General features: G+C 44.0%; 1 protein-coding gene across 4 annotated transcripts in view; it reads left to right on the top strand.

The window, feature by feature from the left end:
- COL4A2 (collagen type IV alpha 2 chain) overlaps window positions 1-17542 on the top strand; it is a 410505-nt gene that overhangs the window by 308930 nt on the left and 84033 nt on the right. The gene's annotated exons all lie outside the window — the stretch shown is intronic.

Raw genomic sequence — 17542 nt, 5'->3', positions numbered from 1 at the left:
GGTCACAGAGCAAAAGAGGGCTGGGCAGAACCAAACCATGCTTCATAGAATCATAGAATAGTGAAGTTAAAAGGTCATCAGGTCCAACCCCCACTTAATGCAGAAATACAAATCAAAGGATGTCTGCCAAGTGGTTGTCTAAGTTCCTCTTGAATGCCGCCAGAGTTGGAGCACTCAACACTTCTCAAGGTAATTTGTTCCACTGTCTTACTGTTCCACTGTCTTACGGGAGGTTTTTCCTGATATTCAGTCGAAATCTGGCTTCCTGTAAATGGCGTCCATTGTTGCATGTCCTACACTCTGGGATGATCGAGAACAGATCCTGCTCCTGTCAAGTATTTGAAAAGTGCTACATTATCACCCCTCAATATTCTTTTCTCAAGGCTAAACATGCACAATTCTTTCAGTCTTTCCTCATAAGTCTTGGTTTCCAGCCCTGATTATCCTAGTTGCCCTTCTCTGAACTTGTTCCAATTTGTTAGCATCCTTCTTGAAATATGGTGTCCAGAACTGGACATAATATTCAAGGTGAGGCCTAACCAATGCTGAATAGAGGGGAACTAGCACCTTGCGGGGTTTGGAAACTATACTTCTGTTAATACATCCTAAAATAGCATTTGCCTTTTTTTCAGCCACATCACATTTTTGGCTCTTATTCAGCTTATTCAGGATCCTTCTCACTTGTAGTTTTGCTGAGCCAGGAATCTCCCATCTTGTGACTATGCATTTGGTTTCTTTTTCCAAGGTGCAGTACTTTGCACTTATCCGTGTTGAATTTAATTCTGTTGTCATAGCCCAGCACTCCAGTGTATCAAGATCATTTTGAATTTGTTTCTGTCTTCCAGGGTATTAGCTATTCCACCCAGTTTGCATCATCCACAAATTTGACAAGCATTCTCTGCACTCCCTCATCCAAGTCATTAACAACAAAAATGTTGAAGAGCATTTGTACCCCATTTGTTACCTCCTCCTAGTTGGGAAAGGAGCCATTAATCTTCAGAGTACGATTCTGTAGCCAATTGTGTATCTACGCAACACTTGATCTATCCAGCCTGCACCTAATCAAGATATCATGGGGCACTTTGTCAAAAGCTTTGCTAAAGTCAAGACATACTATGCCTACAGCATTCCTTATCTCTATCAAGGAGATTACTTGATCAAAAATAAGATCAGATTAGTCTGGCAGGATTTGTTCTTGACAAATCCATGTTGGCTTCTAGTTATTACTACAGTGGTGCCTCGCTTAACGAGTGCCCCGTTTAACAATGAATCCGCATAGCGACGCGTTTTTCCCGATCGCTAATGCGATCACATTTCGACGTTCTCAATGGCTGAAAATCGCATTGCGATGATCGGTAAGCATTTCGCTTACCGATCTTTGCATTGCGATGTTCTAAAAACAGCTGATCGGCGGTTCCAAAATGGCCGCCGGATCAGCAAAATGGCCACCCACAGCGTTTTCGCTCCCTGCCCTCGCTTACCAGACAGCGAAAATGGTGACCGGATGGGGGAATCTTCGCTTACCGGTGAGTTTTTTCCCCCATAGGAACGCATTAAACAGAGTTTAATGCGTTCCTATGGGGTTTTCTCCCCCGCATAGCGACGAATCCGGATAGCGTTGTTAATCCTGGAACGGATTAATGTCGCTATGCGGGGCACCACTGTACATAGTTTTCTAGGTGCTTGGACAATGACTGCTTTATAATTTGTTCCAGAATTTTCCCTGGGATTAACATCAGGCTGACAGGCCTATAGTTCCCAGGTTCCCCCCCCTTTTTTTTGAAGATAAGGACAACATCAGTCCTCCAATCCTCTGGCACCTCCCCCATTTCCCATTATTTCAAGAAAATAATGGATAGCGGTTCTAAGAATTCTTCAGCCAATTCCATCAGTAGTCTCGGACGCAGTTCATGCAGCCCTGGGGATTTGATCTCGTTCAAGGTGGTAAAGTATCCTTGACTATTTGTTTATCAATCTTTAGCTACAATCCTGTTCCCTCCACTTACACTTCACATTTATCTGGAGGTTCATAGTTTGTCCTATGGGAAAAGACTGAACTAAAACAGGAATTGAGCACCTCTGCCTTTTCCTCGTTGTTTGTAATCACTTTTCCATCTCCATTCAGTTGTTTTGCCCCCCTTTTTAATTTTTCTTTTGCTTTGCCCATATGTGAAGAATGCTTCTTCTTCGTGGTCTCTGTGAATGCACACTAATGGGTTAAGTCTGCACCTGCACAGAGGTCTCCAGAATATTCTAGAGCTGAAAGTTCACTAGGACCACCCCCTGTAGCCCACGTGGTCCGCCCGTCCTAGCAATTACCTCAGTTCCTTTTTGCCGCTGCTGAGGTCTCATCTCTTGAGCTCCGTTCACACAAATTGCTTCTTCTGAAAAACGGATTGCTTTTCTACAAAATGTTCCTATTACTACTTGATTGATTTAAATTGTACCTCCCCCCCTTCAAGAAGTGTATTTTTTGCACAAATAAACTGCCAGTCTCTGACAGACACAACACTTGCCTGTTTTGCCTTGGGGAATCACACCAACCATCCACTTGCTCTAACTGCAAAAAACTTCACCAAACAGACCATTAAACTCTGAGAGCAAAGACTTAGATCCTTCCTGTGGGAGCAGTCCCTTCTACCCCCGCCTAAAATGGACAATCCTCAGGTTCCCCAATTACCGGCTTCCTCAGCGACCAACTCACTGCTACAATCCCTGAAAGCCAAATCCAAACCTCCTAAATCTAAATCATCTGGCTCTACAACTCATTCTACCCCGTCACCCAAATCTATACTGAAGACTACCAGTACCAAACCAAAAAAATTTAAGAAACCATCAGCTGAACCACAACTTTCAATCCAGTCCTCGTTAGTACCGAGCCATCCAACCATCAACCTCGACACCAAAGGAGAATCCATCCCGCCACCTTTGGGACAGCCACATTCGCCTTTACTTGCCCGGTCCCCATCCTAAGCAGATACCTCGGCTGAAGTAAACGCCTTACAAGATTCGGCCTGTTCGAGCCCCAAATCTTTGGCTGTCAGGGTGTGAATCTGGATCGATGCCCATTCCCAATCCAGTTACCATTAAGAAAAGAAAGACTAAGCTCCACCATACTGTCACGTTCCTGGGGGTTACAACAGCCGAAGTCCGATAAACCAGTCCAGGGTCAAGAATACCAAGAATGCAAAGCCAATGTCCATAAATTAACTCACAGAAGGAAGTCCAGTGTCAGAGTCCAGAGTCAGAGTCCAAAGTCCAATACCGGCGTAGTTCAAGGGCAGAGTCCAGAGTTCAGGGTCAGGAACAAGATGCAAGAAGCGTGGATGCAAGCCAAGGTTTTGACTCCTTGCTTCCACGAAGTTTCTGGCTTCACTGGAAGCTTGTTTTATAATGAAACAGCTCCTTGAGCTGCTGGAAAGCTTTCTATTCTGCTAGTACTCAGGACTAGATGAACGTAGGTCTCTGTGGAAAGCCTTTGAGCGATCCTGTGATATTCTTGTCCTAAGTCTCTCCCGAAGCCTGCCCTGAAGCCTGTCTGCTGTGGAGGGAGAATCTGGAGGCGGTTCAGGTGTTTCTGATCTTTCCACATTCTCTTCAGCCACAGTTAACCCTTCTGGGTCCAGGTCTTCGGTAGCACTCATGACACATACCAATTACTTTGGCCGCTCTGATACCGTGACTTCCAGCCTCCAAATCATTTGGGACTGCCGGTATTGCCAGGCTCAAGGGCTCATTGTCATTGGACCAGACATGTTATGGTTTATGAGCCACCGGTGTATTTTGAACCATCACCTAAACTGTTGGTACTGGCATCATGGTATGGGGCACTTCGATCCCCGTATCAGATACGAGTACCCATCCGACTCTTCTGAATCATCTCCTCTGTACCAGCCTGAGTATTCCTACAGTGAACCTTCGGATGTCTATGCTTCTCCCATTCCAGTACAGAAACACCACATGCAACACAAGCAACACATGACTTCAACATTGCTCCAGCCGGTACTGAAGAAGTCCAAGACATCTCAATACTCCATACTGACTCACTCTTGAGACTGATCATTTTCAGTACAGGCCACGACAACTTATGCAGGTCCATCACCTGATACTGTACCAACTACTAAATCTCAGAAGAGAAAGACTGACTCTCTCTCGCAACCGGTACTGAAAAAGCACGAAGAAAGGCCTAAACATTGGAGGGTCGAACCTTCTCCCGACACATCTACATCTTCATCTCAGCAGTCCTCTGACTCTGAGTCCTCAGATTCACTGCCCATTCAGGAGTCACCACCCAATCTTGCAACTCCTGACTGATGCAAATCCTCCATCACCATCTGAGGATTTTGCACCATACTCGCAATTAGTCCTTCACATCGCCAAGGCTATGGACCTTGATGTGCAACAACCTACCCAATCTGGATCAGACAAAGTCTACGAAGACCAAAACCTCCCTTCGCATGGGGTTCATTCCACAATTAATGAAATTAATCAAGCAGTCCTGGGCCAAGCCCTCTTCCGTACCACAAATCTCACAAAGAGTCGAGACTCTTTATAAGACCCACGGGGCCGAAACCGACTTCCTATCTAAACATCCCCCTCCTAATTCAGTAATTGTGGGTGCTACCCAGACATTTGAATGCCACCCCTAACAATAAAGAGGGAAGGAAATTGGACATAATTGGCCATCGAGTCTACTTGCTAGCCTCATTCACTTTTCAAGCTTCAAAATATCTAGCAGCTATGGGAGCCTACCACAGGTTTCTATGTAACAAGGCTCTTCCATCCCTGCAGGCAGCCCCTGCAGAACTCAAACCCTCATTCCATTAAGAGCCCACAGTGCTGGCTAGGCAAGAGCGAATCATGGATCGTCATATCATAGAGGCAGCATCCAAGCATATGGTTACTACAGTAGCCTTACGAAGACATGCATGGCTACGTTCTGCTAACATCTCAGAAGATTCAGAAATGTTTATTGAGGACCTACCTTTCGATGGCTCTGGCCTCTTCAATAACAAAACCGACAACATCCTTGAAAACCTGCAAAAAATGAGGAAAACGGAACGCTCTTATAATACTCACCCTAATTAGAGATTGCAATGCTATGCATGGCGACTTCAGTATCCATTCCAACAACACAAATCATTTCCAGAGAAACAATGGTATTTGCCTCAACAATCCTCTTCATACCAGCCTCAACAACATAACCAACATCAGCGCCCTCGTCAGTCATTCAGGTGCTCTGATAGGAAAAATAAGGAGAGCCTTTGACTCCCATCCTCTCCTCCAAACCTACCACCCATCTCACACCACACTTTCACATGTGGGCACACATTGTGATGATTTGTGTTTTTATGTGTATTAGAATGGGATATGTAGTCCTAAGATTGTCCCAATAGCATCCATTTTGATTTAGAGTCTGCTCTGTAGTAGGAAAGTTTTACATGCTGTTTCAGAGAAGCTTCGCTCTCTGGTTATCTCGTTGCTAAGGTGAGCAGAGAGCAGAGACTTTCGTAGTCAAAATAATTCTGCCACAAAGTATGATAACAACTGAAGCTCCATGAGAAAGTTAGGCGGGACAACAAGACCCAGGAGGGGGTGTTCCTTATGAAGCATTCTGGGAAGAAGAAGGAAGTGAGTAAGGAGTTGGAAAAAGATGGAGTTGGACTGAGAAAGGCAGACACGTGCTTTTTCCCATAATGGACTATTTTTCCTACCATGGACTGATGGGAGTTAACTGGGTTTCATCTAGCATCAACCTATGAAGACCCAAGACACGTGAGATGGACTGTGTTATACTTTTTAATAGTTAGCATAATTCTATTTCTTTATTTTTCCAGCTGGAGTGGGGGAGTGGAGTGTTCCGTTTGACTTGATATGAAAATGTACCTACTGAACTGTTTTACTATCAACTGAAACCTTTTCTAAAGCAATTCTTTTCAATAAAGCAGTAATGATTAAATCTGCATGTATTAGTTCTTGCACAGACTAGCTGAATGTCTAATTGGCCACGTGTGTTTGCTACCAAAGATTTAGAGCCAGATTATTCTGAGTATAGCTCATGGATTTGTCTGTGTGTGTTGCTTTCTTAATAAAGGGGATTGGCTTTTGAGGAAGAAGTTTAGACAGGACCTGGCTGAGACCTAAGTGGCTCTGCTCAGCAGTTAGAGGTTTGTCTGGATTTCGTACTCATCCCAGTTTCCGGCACCCCCATAAATCTCTTTGGAGATAAGGGGCTGCTTACATGGAGGCAGCGTGGGACGGAACACGTGCTTTAGTGTGATTTATGGATTTATGGTGCTTGCTTTGTAAGTGAAGCTGCAGGCATTCTTCCGGAAGCTTTGGCTGAGGGAGTGCGTGCATGCTGACAGGCTGTAAATTAGCCAAATTGCTTTTCTCTTTCCAGCTAAGGATCTTACGGAAAGACTTAGCTGCAGTGAGGTCTGATAAGAAACAACGCTTAGGTTTTAATAGACATTAAAATCTGTTTAATTGGGCTGTTTAATGAGTGGGCATTTTCATGCAAGTAAGCGGTCACCCTTCTGAAGCTCCAGGGTAGGGCTGTTTTTTTTTGCCAGAATGTTTTATGGCTTGCCCACACCCTACAGTTTAGGCTGCAGGAGTGGGGAGAGGATTTTTCCTTTTGGAATTGCTTGGCGTCTGCGTTAGTTGTAGCTTGCATGGAGCAACACTTAGAAGGAGAAGAATTTTTGGAGTTGCCTGGAGAGCAGTTTGTGACTCAGAGAAAAGTTAAGATTGGTGGTGCATCTGCTAGGCTGCCTTTGGTTAGTAAAGATGTGAAGCCCTTGCATCAAGAGCTTTTGGAGGCTGTTGAGCACGACGTCTTGACTCAAAGTGGAGCTAAGCAAAGGATTACTTATGGTTCTTCACAACTGAGAAGGGAATTACAAAAGGGCAATATAATGGCTAAACTCCCAGCACAGGACGTCCAGGATCTACTTGGATCTGATTCAGATCAGACTTGGTCTAAATTGCAACAGATGGATCAGGCAGAGGAAATGGCGAGTGCCAGCACTCCAGTAGGGAGGGGAGTGCCAGTCAGAGACATTTCTGATGGGACAGCAGGAGCAGCGGCAGCAGCAGCAGCCGGTGCTGAGGGTCCTGATCCTAACAAGAGTCTATCACCTGTGGATAAGTTAACCCTTATGTTTGCTGATTTTGTTGCTTGTCACACTCAATCTATTCATAATCAGAACATTGCTGATGAGTTATTGAAGCAGTACAGAGAGAAAAAGGTGGAGCGTTTGGTTAATGAGCTGAAGGAAAAAGAGGAGTTTAAGAACTCAATAGCCAGTGTTGATAGAAGCAATCTACCTTACTACCATGATGGCGATGATATCTTATCATTTTTATCGATATATGAACACGCGTGTAGAGATCTTAGGATACCGGAGGCCTGGTACCTCAAGCTATTGCGTACCCAGTGTTCTGGGCAACTTGCCAACATAGTAGCCAAATTATCTGATGAGGACCCTGACTGGCCTATTTTTAAAGAGGTGGTAAAGAGAAAATTTGGTTTCACTTCGGAAATACTGAGGCAGAACTTTAGAAAACTGAAAAAGCAGCCTAATGAGTGTTATTCTGCACTAGCTGACAAGATAGAACATCTAGGTGATCAGTGGTTGAGCTCCTTGGGCGCCAGTACCTTTGAGGATTTAAGAACTGCATTGTACACGGAGCATTTTCTTAATTTAGTGCCTTCAGAAATAAGGAGTACTTTGTTGGAGAGAAACTACAAAGACTTGCAAACCCTTGCTTTAAAAACTGATGAAATTCTCTCCTTTAAAACGCATGAACCTGCTGTTAGGGCAAAGACTGCACCAGTAGTGCCTAAGAGACAGTCAGCCTGATTTTAGAAAGTCTTTTTCTCAAGAACCCAGGCAAAGTTCATTTGAGCAACGCAGGAGCCTAGCTCCTAGCCAGATTAAAACGCCTCTTAAATGTTTTGAATGTGGTGGCTCTCATCTGCGACGAGATTGCCCAAGGTTGAATGTGCCAGCTAGCCAAGTTAAGGAGCCAGCTAGAAAAACACCTGTGCCAGCTCCACGCAGATCTAAAGCAGGCACTCCCAAGATGGCGTATGTAAGTTCTGTGCCAGCGGGAACTCAGCAAGTGCCAGCTGCCAGTAATGCAGTTTCTGTGCCTCACCAGTCAAGCATTGTGCCTTCACAGAGTCAGGAAGGAGTTAACCTAACTGTAACCCCTTCGCAAGCCAGTGGAATGCAGGCAGCAGTAAACCAATATGTGCCTAGAGTTTTGGACTTACAAATTGCTTCAATTTCCTCAGAAATTATAAAAGAGACTGCATCAGGAGAGAGGTTTTCTGTTATGGATCCTGATTGCATAGTACCAACTACACAAAGGGACTGGGCAACCCGCACATTTACTGAGGTGGTTTTTCTTCACACACCTGGAGGTGATATGGCTTTAAGTGCTTTTCGTGACTCGGGTGCCGACATTTCTTCGATAAGCAGACATTTTCTAGACCCCACCTTGATCTTGAACAACCTGAGGTGTCCAGTAAAAACTTATGGGTCTATAGAGACTGAGCAGAAGTATGTCGCTTTGGCTTATGTAAAAATTACCTACAAGTCCTGGTCAGGTGCAAAACATATTTTAACCCATGAGGGAAAACCTGATTTTCTTCTTGGAAATGATCTTGCTTTTTTGGATCACATGCAAAGTCAAAATGTATCTTCGATGTCAGTAGTCACACGTTCTCAAAGTAGGGAGATGCATGATCCTGAACTGGAGCAGGAATCCACTGAGGATAGCTCAGATGGAGACCTTACCCAACAGCAGCCTCTTGTGACCAAACCTGATAATGCAGCTACAACAGAAACTAAAATGGAGGAGGTGATACCTAAGGGATCAGAGGACTTTAGACTGAAGCAACTTAATGATCCCTCTCTAGCTTCTTTGAGGTCACAAGCAGACAACTATGCTGAACGTCCTGCGCATCAGCAAGTTAGTTTCCTGTGGGGAGAAAATGGACTTTTGTACAGAGAATATTTCCCCAAATCCAACTTGGATGCCCAACCTATTCAACAGTTAGTCGTGCCTACTGAATATAGACTGAGAATACTAGAAATGGCTCATGACCATCCGAGTAGTGGGCACCAGGGAATACAAAAAACCCTAAAGAGAATTTCTCAACATTTTTACTGGCCTGGTATTTCAAAAACTGTAAAGGACTATGTCAGTTCTTGTGACTATTGCCAACGCACAGGCCATCAAACTGACAAGGTAAAGGCCGAAATGCAGATTATGGAAATTCCTGACCAAGTGTTCCAGTGTTTGCAAATGGGTGTGCTAGGACCTTTTGTTCCTACTAAATCTAAGAAGAAATGCATCATTTCTTTCATCTGTTCAGCCAGTAGGTGGATCGAGGCCTATGCTATTAGCAACCTTACAGCTACCACCATAGCCAGAATAATCGTGGACTTGTGCTCGCGTATTGGAGTACCATCCAAAATAATTTGTGATCAAGCAGGAGCCTTTACAAGTGAACTTATGCGTAAGATCTGCGAGATAAGTGGAATAACCATTAGTTTTAGCACGGCCCATCATCCTCAATCTCATGGTATGGTGGAAAGAGGTCAACAAACTTTGCTTAGGATGATTAAAACTTTGACCCAAGAATATGGAAACATTTGGGATGATCTTTTGCCTTTTGCTTTATTTACTGTGAAGATTCTTATGAGCCTGAACGTTGAAACAATGTATTCAACAGTGTGCTATGTTTCAGTATTGTAATAGTTAATCTGTAGTTGAATTTTGAGATATAACCAGTTAATTACTTTGAATTACTTTTTAGTTACTTTTGCTTGATTTCTTAAAATTAGATCAGATTTACTGCTCTGAATTTTAACGATATCAGGGGGGGCATGTGATGATTTGTGTTTTTATGTGTATTAGAATGGGATATGTAGTCCTAAGATTGTCCCAATAGCATCCATTTTGATTTAGAGTCTGCTCTGTAGTAGGAAAGTTTTACATGCTGTTTCAGAGAAGCTTCGCTCTCTGGTTATCTCGTTGCTAAGGTGAGCAGAGAGCAGAGACTTTCGTAGTCAAAATAATTCTGCCACAAAGTATGATAACAACTGAAGCTCCATGAGAAAGTTAGGCGGGACAACAAGACCCAGGAGGGGGTGTTCCTTATGAAGCATTCTGGGAAGAAGAAGGAAGTGAGTAAGGAGTTGGAAAAAGATGGAGTTGGACTGAGAAAGGCAGACACGTGCTTTTTCCCATAATGGACTATTTTTCCTACCATGGACTGATGGGAGTTAACTGGGTTTCATCTAGCATCAACCTATGAAGACCCAAGACACGTGAGATGGACTGTGTTATACTCTTTAATAGTTAGCATAATTCTATTTCTTTATTTTTCCAGCTGGAGTGGGGGAGTGGAGTGTTCCGTTTGACTTGATATGAAAATGTACCTACTGAACTATTTTACTATCAACTGAAACCTTTTCTAAAGCAATTCTTTTCAATAAAGCAGTAATGATTAAATCTGCATGTATTAGTTCTTGCACAGACTAGCTGAATGTCTAATTGGCCACGTGTGTTTGCTACCAAAGATTTAGAGCCAGATTATTCTGAGTATAGCTCATGGATTTGTCTGTGTGTGTTGCTTTCTTAATAAAGGGGATTGGCTTTTGAGGAAGAAGTTTAGACAGGACCTGGCTGAGACCTAAGTGGCTCTGCTCAGCAGTTAGAGGTTTGTCTGGATTTCGCACTCATCCCAGTCTCCGGCACCCCCATAAATCTCTTTGGAGATAAGGGGCTGCTTACACACATCACTACAGATTTTTGGGTCTTATCAATCATCGCAAATGGTTATGCTATAGAATTCTATCTATTCCACCTGCTTGGATTATCTTCACCTCCCTGTCCACCGCTCTCAAATCAGAGATCCACCCTTTACTTTCAAAAACTGTTACATCACCCCTCACTTCAAACTCATCCGACCCATGTTTCTTCTCCCAATACTTCCTCGTTCCAAAACAAGACAATTCCCATCCTTGATCTTCAGGACCTCAACTACTTCATTGCTCAACAGCATTTCCACACGGTGACTCTGGAACCCATCCTTTCCTTGTTCCAACAAGGAGACTGGTTCTCCGGCATTGACCTGAGCGATGCGCACTTTCATATAACTATCAGACATGACCACCGCAAATTTCTCCGATTCTCCCTCGGACATACTACCTACGAGTTCAAAGCTCTACCATTCAGCCTGTCAACAGCGCTGAGAGTGTTCATGAAGTGCATGGCTCCTGTTGCAGCACATCTTCGTACCCTCAGAATTGTACATCGACAATTGGCTACTTATAGCTCAATCCCGAGTTAGTATTCAAAGTCATCGAGGTTACTCTATCTCTTCACTTGGCCTCAGGGTCAATCACAACAAGTCGGTACTGAATCCCTCTCAAAGGGTAGACTATATTGGTGCAGTGCTCAGTTCTCACCACGCCAGAGCTTTCCTCCCCCAGGAGTGCGGTATCAAGATACGTGCTCCTGTTGACCACTTTCACCCACATGCGTGTGACTGCCCATCAAGTATAGCATTTTCTTGGCCTCATGGCCTCCACCACTTCTGTCATCCATGTTTGATCATGTTTGATCCACTTTGCGATGCACCCACCATGCACCTACAGGTTACCCACGAGCTTGCTTACCAATTACATTGGTGGATCACATCCTCAAATCTCTTCCTCGGCTGACCCTTCATGCCTCTTCTATTGACAACTCAGGTGACAACCGACACCAGCCCCATCGGTTGGGGTGCACACTGCAAGGACATTCACATACATGGCACATGGTCCTTCAGAGAGAAACTCCTCTACATCAACAATCTGGAGTTACTGGCCATCTTCGAAGCAGTCTGTTCCTTTCTACCAATAATTTCAGGTTCTGTGGTCCAGGTCACCACAGACAATACAACAACACTATATTACATAAACAAGTAGGGAGGCACACATTCACTACCTCTCCTATTCCTTGCTGTCCAGCTTTGGGAGTGGTACCTAGACCATCACATTTTTCCAGTGGCAGTTCACATTGCCACACAAGACAATGCCTGAGTGGACCATCTGAGCAGACAAACCTCCCAGATGCATGAGTGGTCCCTCAATCAAAAGTTTTTTCTCCAGATCTACAATGAATGGGGTCAGCCTGACATAGACGCATTTGCTTCGGAAATGAACAAGAAATGCACCAACTATTTTTCAAGGGTGGGGATTGGCCTAGAATCTCTGGGAGATACTCTCATGGTACAGTACCTTGGACCACCCACTTCCTCTACCTCTTCCCTCCAGTACCACTCCTCCTCTGAACCATTGTCAAGTTGAGGCAAGACTGGTCCAATGCAATTCTAATTGCTCTGTATTGGCCAAGAAAACCTTGGATCACAATGCTGACCTCCATGACGTCCCAATCCATCCGTCTACCTTGCCTCCCCCATCTCCTCATGCAACACCAAACATACATCCCGGCCTCCAGTCCCTACATATGACAGCTTGGAGAATCTTACCTCCTTAAACACCATCCTGTCTCACTCGAGGAAACCCACTTCAAATCAGCTCTATTCCTACAAATGGTTGGCATTTCAAAAATTTGCTCAGAAACATAACCTTCCCACTGCCCCAACTACTCTTTGAACAGTATTGCTCTTCCTCTCCTATCTGTTTGATTGTCGCTTATCCTTATCCACACTCAAAGTATATATGTCAGCTATTGTGACGCACCAGCCACAAGGTTCAGATGCCGCTTTACTATTTCGACATCCTACCCTCAAACAATTTCTTCGAGGGGTGGCCCACCTCAACCCTCCAAGACCCTCTCCTATGCCTCAGTGGTTGCTACATGCTGTCCTCAGGCATCTGTCACTTCCTCCCTTCGAACCCCTCACCAACTCATCAGAACATTTGCTGTCAGTTACGGTCTTGTTTTCTTGTGGCTATGCCCGCAAAGTGGGCACCTCTGCCCACAAAATGTCAGAGCTTGCAGCTCTCCACGTTGACCCTCTGTTTCTACAATTCCACACAGATAAAGTCATCCTGTATCTGGACATCTCCTTCCTTCCCAAAGTAGCTACTGATCTCCACTTTCGTCAGCCTATCATCTTGCTTAGCCTTTTCCCCAAACCATCTACTGGTGTTGAGAGATCACTTCACCTCTTGGATGTACTCTTGCTTTCTATGATAAAAGGACTGCTTCCTTTTGGATGTCCAAGCGCTTCTTTATATCTCCTCACTCACCTCACAGAGGAATGCAGATTTCCCCACAAACCATATCACGATGCATTGTGCAAACCAATCGCCTGGCTTACCAACTCGCCAAGAAGCTCTCCCGGACGATGTCAAGGCTCATTCCACCAGGGCTCTGGCAACCTCCACTGCTTTTCTACGAGGTGTTCCAATTCCGGATATCTGCAGGGCTGCCACTTGGTCAGCTCCATCAACCTTTGCATCCTTCTATCGTCTGGACATGTGTGCCAAGGTGGATGCGGGTTTTAGACACACGGTTCTTTTATTCAGTCTTGCCATGATGTCCCTCCACCTTTGAGGTAAGCTTGTTAGTCACCCATTAGTGTGCATTCACAGAGACCACAAAGAAGAAAAAAAGGGCTACTTACCTGTAACTCTGGTTCTTTGAGTGAATTCACACTTCCCACCCATCCTCCCCTCTGTCACATCTGTCTCTCTCTTTGAGCAGCAGTGGCTTTGGGGAACTGAGATAATCACTAGGACGGGCAGACCACGTGGGCTATGGGGGCGCGGTCCTAGCGAACTTTCAGCTCTAGAATATTCCAGAAACCTCTGCGCAGGTGCAAACTTAACCCATTAGTGTGAATTCACAGATGACCCCTCGAAGAACCAGAGTTACAGTTAAGTAACCTTTCTTTTTAAATTGCTTTTAATGTCTGTAGCTTATCTCAGCTCATTCTAAGCTTATGCCCTCTTAATGCCATCCTTACATTTCTGTACAGCTTGTCTGTACTCTTTCTTGGTGACCTAGCCTTCTTTCCACTTCCTATACATGTAGGTCCTCCCTGAGGTTTTTGTGAAGCCACAGTAGCCTTTTTTGCCTCCTCGCACCTTTTTTTCTTGTTGGAATTGTTTACAGGTATGCTTTTAGAATTTCTTATTTTAAAAACTCTCACCCTTCTTGGACTGCTTTTCTTGTTAGGATTTCCTGCCATGGGACCTTACTCATTCTTTTTCTGAGATCATTAAAATTGGCTTTTAAAAAAAAAAAACAGCATATGTTTCCCTTGAAATCAAGAATTCTAGTGGAACATGGTCACTCCCATCCCAAGTTCCCCTTACTGCCACTTCCTCCACCAAGTTGTCTCTGTTGGTTAGAATCAAGTCAAAGATAGCTAGTCCTCTAGTTTCCTTCTCCACTTTTTGCAGGAGAAAATTATCAGCCACACCAGCCAGGAATTTCTTCGAAAGACCATACTTGGCAGAGTTTGTCTCCCAACATATATCCAGATAATTAAATGTTCTCCCAACACTACTACATAGTGCATCTTTGACATCCTTGCAATTTGTTTTTCAAATGTTTCATCTGTTTTCTCTCCTTGATTGGGTGGCCTGTAGTAGACTCCAACTATCATGTTCTTTTTGTTTCTTACTCGAACAAGATTGATCCAGATGCTCTCCATGGGACATCAAATCTCCTCCTCCTGTATTTCTCTACAGGAATGAGATGCGTTTTTTTACATATAGTGCAACTCCACCTCCCTTTCTATTCTCTCTGCTCGTTTTGAACAATTGATATTCTTCAATTGCTGTATTACAGTCATGGAAATCATCCCACCAAGTTTCAGTTATTCCTATCAAGTAATATTTAGCCCCCTGAACTAAAATTTCCAGTTCTTCTTCTTTGTTTCCCATACTCCTGGTATTAATATATAGACACCGGAGAATGTGTGATTTTTGGCCTGTTTGTCTTTGTACATTATTATGAGTATTACTAATGTTGCTGTTATCATTGACACCCACTTGAACAGTTGGGTCTTTTTCTCTTAATCTGAGTAAGGCTTCATCTACCTTTAACTCTGTACTTGCATCTCCCTCCCCCTTCTAATTTAATTTAAAGCCCTCCTTATGAAGTTCTTCATGCTGTGGCCAAACACATTCTTTCCAGTCCTTGTGAGGTGCAAGCCATCTCTTGCTAGCAGAAAACCAAATCCCTCACTTCGACACCACTTTCATAGTCATTTACTTGGAGTATTTTCCTTTCTCTTTCTTTTCCTCCTCCAAGGACTGGTAGGATGGATGGAAAAACTATCTGGACTATACTTGGGAAGGGCCTAAATAGCCCTGGATCAATGGATCAAAAAGGGAAGTCTCTTTTTTTGAGGACGAGAAAGGGGACACTTAGCAACTGGAATGAAAGGCATGTGTAGCTCAGAGATACTGATGGTAGGGGAGGCGGGGCTTTGTTGTGGTGCTGCCAGCTACTCCAGAGAAGAGCTCTCTGGAAAAAGTGGAACCCTCCGGTCTGGGATCCCCCTTTTGAAATGGGGATCGAAGGAGAGTCTAGAAGAAGTCTCTCTGAAGCAGATGGTGAGCAGCAGAAGGAGAAGAATGGGAGGCAGACCTGAACTTTTTCCTTCTGAAGAAATCACCGTGCACGGACTGGAGCGGGCACCATTTTTGACACTGAGCCGCGAGGAACCCTTACCGGGGAAGAGGAGAGCAATCAATATAAACTAATAATATATAACAAGTAAGTAAGCCGAAGCCTCTGATTTATAAAACAGCCTCATTAAGCTGAAAATAAGAATGAAAATATTTGGCTAAAAGAAGAAAAGCGGTGGTGGGTTTATCTTACCAGTCTCACTCAAAAGCGAAACCAAAGCTTCTCCAAGTGAACTCTTAAAACACCAGGCTGATTCTAAAGCTGAGAGTCTGAGACGGAAAAATAAATCTTATGTTTTGGGAAAAGAATCCCAGATAGTAACACCATCTGACTGGATTTAAGAGACTTGAGGGTGGTGAATGCAGTTTGGCTGGGACACATCTCTCTTCGCTTTTCCCTGGATTTTGTGAACTGTAAATAATAGAATTTGGTGTTTCTCGGGAGAAAGGAGCTGACATGGTCGACTGGACTAAGGGGTATTGAGGGGTTAATGAAGATCGCAAGATGGGCTTCAAAGACAACTACTGGACAGTTTGAGACTTGGTGATTGTTGTTTTGTCTGTCGGATTGCGGACTGCATGTGAGCCTGATAATAGAACTTGCTGAACTCAGGAGAAGAAGGGGGGGAAAACTGTGCCACGGTTCTTTTTTACTCTGTATTTGCTGGCTTAAAAGTTAATCTTACATTATAATATTTGGATAAAGATTGGAGGGAGATCTAAGGGGAGGTTTATGATGAGGGGTTTGGATTGTTGATAAAATTGTGGAAACGGTGGAAGGATATTTAAGGGGTGATTGTTGCAGTTAAGGGTATAGTACTGTCTATACAAACCCCAAAGCCTGAGATGGATTCCAGAAATTCAAGAGAACAAATGGAGACTGGCTCTGTTCAATCCCAAAGTTTCAGAACAGTGGTACAAGAAATAGAAAAGGAATGGCAGATTAATATTCCTAGGATAATAATAAAAGGGTTTCAGCAAGTGAATGAAAATCTTAGCAAAATAGATTTGATGAAAGGGATGAAAGAGGGGACAATAGATGCCAAACAAAACTTAAATGAAGCTGTACAAACTTTAGAACCGTCTGTATTAGGCATGACTCCAAGTAACATAAATGGGATAGAGAGTTACCCAGTGACCTATGCAGCTTCCAAAATTAAAAAGCATTATGTTAAAAATCTTAAGGAAGCAGAGATACTGAAACCAGAGAATCTTATGGAGAAAATATGGGAAGTCGAAAAAAGGGATATTTTGTCAGATGGGCTGAAAGACTGTTTAATTCAAAAGGAAACTGACCGATGGGATCTGTGGTATAAATGGCAGCAGCTACCAGACAGTGTTGGAGTAACATAGAATAAAACTAAAGACTTCCGGCTTGACGTCGCGACGAGACAGCAGCAGGAGGACAGAGCTCTGTCCCCCTGTGCTGAATTCTGACCCGTTTTGGGACTCCGTGGGGGTCGGAACCACCCTGGAGGGGTGGTGAACTGGGGGAGGAAGCCTGTTGATCACGGGGGGTGGCAGCCGCCCCGGGTCGATCCAGGAAACTCCCTAAACAGCCAAACGGGCAGAAAGAGGCAGCCTCGGCGAGCCTCCAAGTCGCTGGCAGCTGGCGGAGAGAAGCAAGGAATAGCACCTGGCATCGTTGCTTTTCCATCGGGTGAGAATTCTTTTACAACTAATTGCCTACGTACTCCTATATATGGGAAAAAAGAATAACTATCTTGTCTCAGTAACTTTTTAAAGCGGCAGAAAATCTGGTGAGAGGGATAGCTGAAGAAAGTAACTTTTTTTAAAATTACACTTTAAGAGTATTTACTACCTGGCGTTATAAGCTTAAGAGACCTTCCTGCAAATGAAGTCTG

This window comes from Pogona vitticeps, chromosome 1, assembly GCF_051106095.1.
Source record: "Pogona vitticeps strain Pit_001003342236 chromosome 1, PviZW2.1, whole genome shotgun sequence".
NCBI lineage: Eukaryota > Metazoa > Chordata > Lepidosauria > Squamata > Agamidae > Pogona > Pogona vitticeps.
Note: the sequence above shows the minus strand (reverse complement) of the source record. Positions and strands in the feature narration are given on the sequence as shown.